General features: G+C 40.2%; 1 long non-coding RNA gene across 1 annotated transcript; it reads right to left on the bottom strand.

Moving 5' to 3' along the window:
- Nucleotides 1-4,989: 4,989 nt before the first annotated feature.
- Nucleotides 4,990-6,602, bottom strand: LOC120504768. Its single transcript, XR_005628115.1, has 3 exons — nt 6,496-6,602; nt 6,201-6,393; nt 4,990-5,098 (listed from the first exon to the last, which is right to left on the bottom strand). It is a non-coding gene; the product is annotated as an uncharacterized LOC120504768 (long non-coding RNA).
- Nucleotides 6,603-8,312: the final 1,710 nt, after the last annotated feature.

Below are 8,312 nucleotides of genomic sequence, written 5' to 3'. Positions count from 1 at the left end.
AATCTGAACAGGCTGGATTGAACAGCCAAGGCCAGTTGTATAATGGGTTGAAAAAGGCCAAGCACCAGGACTTTCACTTGGGTCACAACAATCCCTTGCAGAGCTACAGGCTCAGGGCAGAGTGGCTGGAAAGGTGTCTGGCAGAAAAGGACTTTGGTATGCCAGTTGGCATTAGCTGATCATCAGCTGACAGCGTGCCAGGAGGCCAAGAAGGCCCATGGCAGCCATGGCATCCTGGCCTGTCTCAGAAATAGAGTGGCCAGCAGGACCAAGGCAGTTCGTTTTGGGTGACCTCAGTGCCCACAGGTATGTCAGAAATCTGTGTGAGCAGGCATTGCTTTGCCAAAAGCATGTGGGTGCATATATATGTATGTATAAGCCCATGTGAGCAGAACCAGGCCAAATTCTATTCGGGAGAGGTGGATTGGGCATAACTGTCAAGGTCTGGGCAGCAGAAGGCAAAGGAGTGACTTGAATTGGAGAAGGCCATGAACTATCCTGTGCCATCACAGGCAGTTCCAGCCAGCTCAACAATCAATCCAAGCTGTGCCAAAACCTCAGCTGGTCAGAGGAACACATGGTGCCTCTGCTCAGACAGATTTAGGAAAGGATAGGAGCTGTCAGATACCCAAAGCGCATGCGAGGAGACCCAAGAGGAAGCACAGAAAGGGACACGTGAACATACAGGAGGAGGGACAGAAAAGGGTGCATTTTGAAGGGCACAGGGGGAGGCACAACTTGCCAGAGGACTGGAGCCCATGGATAAGACTGTGCCAGGGTGGACATGCCCATCAAGAGACAGTGGCCTGTGGAGGACCCCACACCAGGGCAGAGCAATTAGAGCAAGTAAATATTTGGGAAAAACTTGGCCTGGTTCAATTGTTGGTGTTTCATTGAAGTCCCAAGTGTGATCCAGATAGATGAGCAGTCTGTTCTCAGTAGGTGTAATTTAGACAGGGAGTATAAAGAGGCAAGGTGCAATTGTCCAACTGACTCAGTCTGGATGAGTCCAAAAGATTCAACTTCATCAACATCAAAGAATAAGTTCACCTCATAACAACTTAGGCATTTCAGAGATCGGCACTTTAAAATGGTTAAAAGATGTATTGTCTTTTATGACTCTTTTCCATGTAGCCACACAAAAAAGCCAGACTATTTTGTTATGTGAATTAGCTTGACAATTCAGTTGGGTAAATTATGAAAGAAGTCTTTGCATCACATTCTGCATACCTGAATTCCTATAATACAGTTGCTCATTAAAGCATATACTCTGTCTGAAAATTTCAATTTTTTTCAGTTTAATGAAATTTTTGTTTTACTAATTCAGTTCTCTATGGCTGTAAACACTGCATATATTAGTATTGAATATAGTTTAAATCAAAATGCTGTTTAATTACCTAAAGTTTTGCTTTATTTCAAAGAAAGGTAGTTAGTTCAATATATAGGAAAATGAATGTGTAATTACTATGATGTTACAAAGATGAATGAGCTGAGGGCATTACAATAATATTATGGGGACACATTCCAAAAGACACTAGTTGAAAGAACTTTGTGTCATTAACTTTATTGGGAGCCCTTCCAAAAGACTCCAGTTGAAAGAACTCATGCCATTAATATATTTGGGAGTCATTCCAAAAAACAGTAGTTGGAAAATGTTTTTGTAGGTTGATTTATTTGTTGGTTGAAGCAGATAAGTTAACACTTTTTGGTATTAGATGCTAGATTTTGACAGAAATTCACTCTACTAATGGCTCTTGTAAAGGGAGGTAGGACTTCCTGGATTAATGTTCATTAAATGTTGAAGTTAACCTCTTGAAATCAGGTAATTTTTCTCCTCTCTTCTCCAAACCCATTTAAATATTTTTTTTTATGGCATGAACACAAACATTTATTTTCTTGATTCTTCACAGCTCAGCTTTTCTATATTCTCTCTCTCTTGTATTTATCACTGACATGTATTGCTACTATTACTTTTTCATTTGAAGCACGATTTTTCTGCCACAACAGATCATCCTGCACACAAGTTCTCAAATTTTTTTAATTTACTGGTCAGTGCTTCTGTACTGATAGTAGTTTGAAATGCTTACTTGTCTTCTTCCACTTCATGACTGCCTGAAAAAAGGATATTTTCTGTAGTACATAGACTGAATCCAGTGCTAGGAAATTTTCTGTACTCTTACATAATGAGGGAGATAGCTTGCATATTATGCTGAGTAATATTGTGTCACAGCTCCACCTTATTTTCATATCTTTTAATGCCCCTATCTCAGTTCTTTTCTCAGATAATTTTGGGACAGGACTTGTGTTTTTTGTGCTTTTGGAAGAGCACTGAATATAGAGGAGTCCTGGCCACTGCTTAATTCCAAATTGTGTCTTATCTTTGTAGCAATGGAGAACAAGGTCTTCCACATATCTTTACTGTTGCGTTTCACATTCCAGTCTCAGTCTATTGATCTTCCTGGCTACATGCATGCTGTTTACCATCCAGTATTCCTTGTGGGGTTCTGTTGGAAGGGCTGAAGCCTAAAGAGTTTACTTATGAAAAAAAAGTGCAAGCATGAACTGGAAAACAGTGAATGCCAGAGTTTTGTTCCTATATAAAACATAAAAATAAATCCTGGCAGATCTGGTTTCTTCAGCCTGGAGGCTTCATGGCCTTGTGTGCCCTTCCTGATTCTCATGCTATAGACCAAAACAACATGCCTTAACCTTGGCAACGTGCTACAAAACATTCCTGTACTAGATTGTGAGACACTTGTCTTGTTAGTGTCCATTGCTGAACAGAATGGTGCCAAACAGCATTTAAAGAAGCAGCAGATGGAGCCAAGAGGAGATCAACACTCATGGTTTCACCACTTCAAATTCAGAAAACATCATGAAGCCAAAAAAAAGAAGCTGGAATTTGAGGGAAGTTTCAGTCTTTCTGAAATATGCACGACATCTTGGACGGAGAATTAGCTATGGAACATATCTGTGAAACCATGTGCTCAGGCCACACCCCATACAGAGGTGCTAGAGTCCAAGGGATAGGTGTGTGTCCCAGCATCTCCAGACTACCCAAGGCTCAGCTGTGCAACATCCCGCAGGATTAGTCTCCAGATGGTGGTAACCACGGGATTAACTGGAAAAGCGCACAGTCAGGACATTTATGAATCTCCTCACTGATCATCAGTGCTCTGCAGGATCAGGAAGTGATGCCTCTAGTTATTCACAGAGTTTTAGGTCTTAGCACAGGGAAATCTGTGGAAAAGTATCCTTTTAGTGTCATATATACACAGTGGGAAGGTGCACTTACTGCTTCAGGAAGGCCAAGAGCCTAAAACAGAGAGGACAGAAGAAGGGTCTTACCTTATCTTTCCTCTGAGTTGGCTGAGTGAACTTTGTCCAAACCATTGAGGGGTGGACAGCTCCCCAGGGCCACTTCCTATCCATGACAGAAAGGTTCTGATGATACCATGTTGCTGCTGCAGGGCACAAAGGAACTCCCCCTGAAGGACCTTACATGCTCCTATTCCTAACTTTAAGATTTGGAGTGCTTTGAACATCCCAAGTCTAAAATATAATGCTGCCATTAGAGCACACCTCTCATCAAGAACTGTTACTCAAAAACAGAGTCAGTGTTTGCCCTCCTGACAAAATGAGATAAAGAGTTGTGTTACCATCAAAACAGCCTTGTCTGAGAGCATTGGAGACAAGAGGGGTCCACCTTGCCAAGGTCTGCTCATCCTCTGCTAGACATCTTTCCTCCAGCAAAGGGGATGTGAACAAACCTGAAATATTCTTCCCAGTCAAAAGCATAACACTGTCAATAAGAAATCAGGAGCCACACCAATGGACAAATTACTTAACAGGTCTAAGTCTCTAATAAGAGACTAAATGCCTGTCTCATACAGAGAACTGGAGATATTTAAAACCCAAGTGGACAAGTCCTGAGCAACCTGATCTAAGGTGACACTGCTTCAAGCAGAGAGTTATATCAAAGAACATCAAGAGGTCTCTTTCAGCTCAAATTATTCTTTGATTCAGTGATTCTAACATACATCTATGTTAGAATATCATTACATTCACATGTAGGAGAAAAAATAATCACCTAACTTAGAAGACCAATGTACAATTAAAATTAAATCATTGCTAGTGATTGTGATACTATGATATAAAGCTTGAAAGTCCTTCAGAGGCTGAACATGCCACCTTTCTGCCTTCACTACATATGTGAAAAATAGAATACATATAATAAATAGCATGGAGTAATTTTCAAATTACGTTTTATGTACAGCATAAATCATTCACTATACAAGATACATTATGACAAATAATATGTGTAGCATGAGACCACAATTTTTAAATGACAGTCTACATCTTGGACTAAATTTCAAAGAAGAATGCACTTATCTGTAGACTTACACATGAAACCCTGTTCTGCAGTCTGCCTTTCAAGACTAAATAGTGCAACAATATGTATCTAAACACAAGAGCACATATAAAAAAAACCAATTTTGTCTCATCCAATACAGAGAAAAATCCTGCTTCCCTTTGTCATCACAGTCTCTGACTCTCTATTCTCTCCCTCAAAGTTTGATTTTTGAAATGCATTGATTTTGAAATTTGGTATGCATATACTGTACAGACCTAATAGAAGCACATACCGTGCCTTAAGAACCACTAAGAAACATATAATTTACCACACTTATGTAAATATACAATCAGAGAAAATAACAGGACCACAGAAATTAGAAACAGCATACAAAGGACAGACAAAGGGCAGCAGAAAAGATGAACATACAAGAACAGCAAACAACGTGGTAGTAGCAAATATTATCTCTGCTAGCATTGCTATTATTTACTTTATTTGTTCCTTAAATCTCTTCAGTGGAGTTCTGAGAGGAATTAGATAGGTGAAAAAAAAAAACAGGATAGGAGTAAATCTGTGAGAGCAAATAGCTGATCTCTATGGACAACAGGCTATATGGAATTAAGACAGTAGAAATAAGCTTTTAAAGTCATCACAGCTTTCAGCTTCCACAGTTTCTGCCTTGACTCTGTCAGCTTTACTGTTTGGCTGGCTCAGGTCTGTTGCTTCTTTAGTAGATTTTAAAACCTGTATGGTGAAGAAAGGAAACATTTAAGCTGTGTCCAATTTACCATCAGTGATGTGGTCCCAGATGTCCACATGATGGTCTGTTTGAGCAGAGTAACTTCTGCCCAGTCTTCATTCCTAGCTTTCACTGTAAGCCAGGAAAGCTGCGCCTCTCCATCACCCCAGTCATAGATGCACTTCTAAGCCTGATCATCTAGACATAGCCTTAGTGATTCCCAGTCCATACTTCTCAGTTTGGAAAGTTATACAGCTTTACAGAAAAATCTTTAAGCATCATTTGCCTATGCAGAGTATACATCAAGGCTGAGTACTAGCTGAGGATGAGGCTTTTAAAAAATAACAAATGCAATTAGCAGAGGGTGGTCTCACCAATACTGTAAGAGGGAATTTCAGACTCAGATGGAATTTTAGATAGAAAAAGGAACATTTTTTGCACTCCTGCTTTTATAAAAGACCGTACAGGTTATTTAAGGACTGAAAAAAACTATGAAAACCAGAAATGCTTTATATTGGCTCAGCTGAACAGAGATATTGAGCAAACTTTCAAGATGTGTTGTATATGCCAGAAGAATAAGCCAAGTCAAGCAAAAGAGCCCCTATTGGTGGCACAGAAAAAATTGTTCCCTTGGAGCAACATCGGCTTAGATTTGTTTAGATTGGCCAAGAAAATAAATGCCCTTTTTTTCTGGACTAGGTTTACTAAGAAGCTGTATTTTGCAAGTTTGGGTATAGACAAGTTACTGCTAGTATGCCCTTGGTTGTAATCCAAGTGACTTTTGAAAAATTTACTACAAATAAAATACAGGATATTACCACTAAATACAGGTTGTCACCTGTAGGTATTTGTTTTAATAGACAGGGAGAATTCTAACACTTTTGCTGATGACAGAAGTCGATGTCAGAGTTTTGTGGAAGTACAGCTATAATGCAATATGATCAATCACCTGACTCAAAGCACTGTATATGCACATGATGGAAATTAGTGAACAGAACACTAAGGAGATGGAGGAGCACAAAGTCCAAGAAAAGTGCCTCATGCCATTCACTCTATTCATATGATGATTGACCAAATTTCCCCAATTTCCCACCTTTTCCTACTTACACTGTGGCTAGACAGAGATAGACTATGATCCTGCTGTTCCACATGCTTATGAGAATGACATCAGTAGACAGATGCTGCTGCCTCCAGTTTCAGGAGAGGATGTAGGAATCATCCAGTGCTTTTTCTCTTCTAGTCATGCTTAGGCAGAAGTTACAGCAGATAAGACATCTAAACCCCAGGTTCTTAATGCTACCTAAATAAACAACTTACAATTTCCAATTAGCAACAGTTATGATATTTCCAGAGAGACCTGTCAACTCAGAGACTAGTCAAAAATATCTCAGCACATGCTAACCAGTTTATGTAGTAGGTTCATTAAAAGTATTTAGAAGCAAGCCCCATACATGTAGCTTAAGGATTAATATATTAAGCATTTTGGTCAGGATGTTGAGCAGAGAAGATCATGCTCTGCATGCATGGAAGATCTCTTGTCAGGGGATAGAACATAAGGTAATCTTACCCCTGAGGAGGTGCAGCTGTAGCAACTACCAAAGATTAAGAACAAGCCACAGCTGTAACCAAGAAGAGTGTTATAAGAGAGTGGTTGGCTGTGCTGAGGAGGAAATTAGTGTTTGTTGGCTGTGCTGTGAAGAAGGAGTCAGCACTGTGAGGAGCTGCCCCTGAGAAATCATGAAGAAGATATGGAACTTTTGCAACAAGATAGCAACAATCTCTTAGATTTGCCTCTTTGCTGGCACAGAGGGGAAAGTAGGGAAGCTGGAAGAAAGCTAAGCATGGGGACATTTTTTTCTATGTTTTATGTTCATTTCTTGTTGTATATCCATCTAAAAATTCATACTAAACACAAAAATATCATGTAACTGCAACTCCAGTAAAAAGCCTCCTAATCCTGGGAGATATTTGGCCTTGATACCTGGATGGTTCTACAGTGACTGAGATACAACCAAAAGTAATTATCAAGTAATCAGAGCTCTGAAGTTCTTGGACTCAAACTGTGTACTTCAGGAAAGAAGATGCGCATTGTTTCTGATTCTTTGCTTCATATCCTCCCCTTCCTCCTTCTTTCTGCACTCTTTAGCATTGTTTAATCTATTAATCTTTCTGGTTCATCACAAATGCCTGGAGAACTATTTTTCTAGACAAAATACATTTATTTTCCCAGGTTTCTAGGTGAATATTCACATCTCTTTTAGTACAGAAACTTCTAGCAGCTGCCAATAAGGCCTGAGAGAAAGAGTACTGTTGTTAAGTTTTAGCTTGGAAAATAAACTGTGGTGTTTGAAGTCTTACCTCTAAGGAGTTCACCTTGGAAAGTTGTCACTGATCAAAAAGGATCTCTCTCCATTACCACAAACCCCAAGGTTGTCTGGTTTCCCTGTTGACCACAGACTGCTCAACAAAACATGCCACTTCAGCTGGCACCAGCATGCTTACCTCAGACTGGCCTAGGACTAACCTCCTAGAAACATGTCTTGGTTGAAACAGCCCAAAAGAAAGACAGAAAATGAACTAGGAATTAAACTATGTAGACCATGTTGGGTATAGTGCCTGAATTTCCTCAGCTCTCTTCAGCAGCAAGTCTGTCAGCTAGGACAGAACTGAGGAGGTATCTCTGCTAACTGTTTGAGGATTGCTCCTCAGAAAGCTTTGGTTATTCCAAGCTATTATGTGGTGTAGCTGTGCTATTATGTAGCTGTCACACCAGCCTTGCACCACAGCTTACTCCTCTGCATGCAGTGTGTTGCACCGTTCACAGGACATACAATAAAGTCACAGGGAATCTCCTGCAAGTAGTTCCCAGAAGCTGACACGAACACAAATTCCTGAGTCTGGCTGTTAGCAGGGATGTTGCTGACAGTTCTTTGGATTCCTTATGATAAGGGATCTCAAGATGTCAGCCACCCTGCCCAGAGGTGGTTTGGAACCATCCCATTGCATTTGTCTTTCCAGATCCCCTTTCAGATGGTTGGTTTGTTTATCAAGAAAATGTCTCTTTAAGAGTCACCCCTCTTTAAGAGTCACTGTCTCTTCTGCCAAGGCAAGGAAGGGACTGAGCTGCCACCTCAAAGCTTGTGTTATACTCATACTCTTTAGGTTTAATGCAGATTTTAGAAATGCTCCAGCAACTATAGAACATCTAAAGGACTTCTA

Source organism: Passer montanus, unplaced genomic scaffold (assembly GCF_014805655.1).
Source record: "Passer montanus isolate IOZ18808 unplaced genomic scaffold, ASM1480565v1 scaffold30, whole genome shotgun sequence".
Classification (NCBI taxonomy): Eukaryota; Metazoa; Chordata; class Aves; order Passeriformes; family Passeridae; genus Passer; species Passer montanus.
This window is presented reverse-complemented; position numbering and strand designations above follow the sequence as displayed.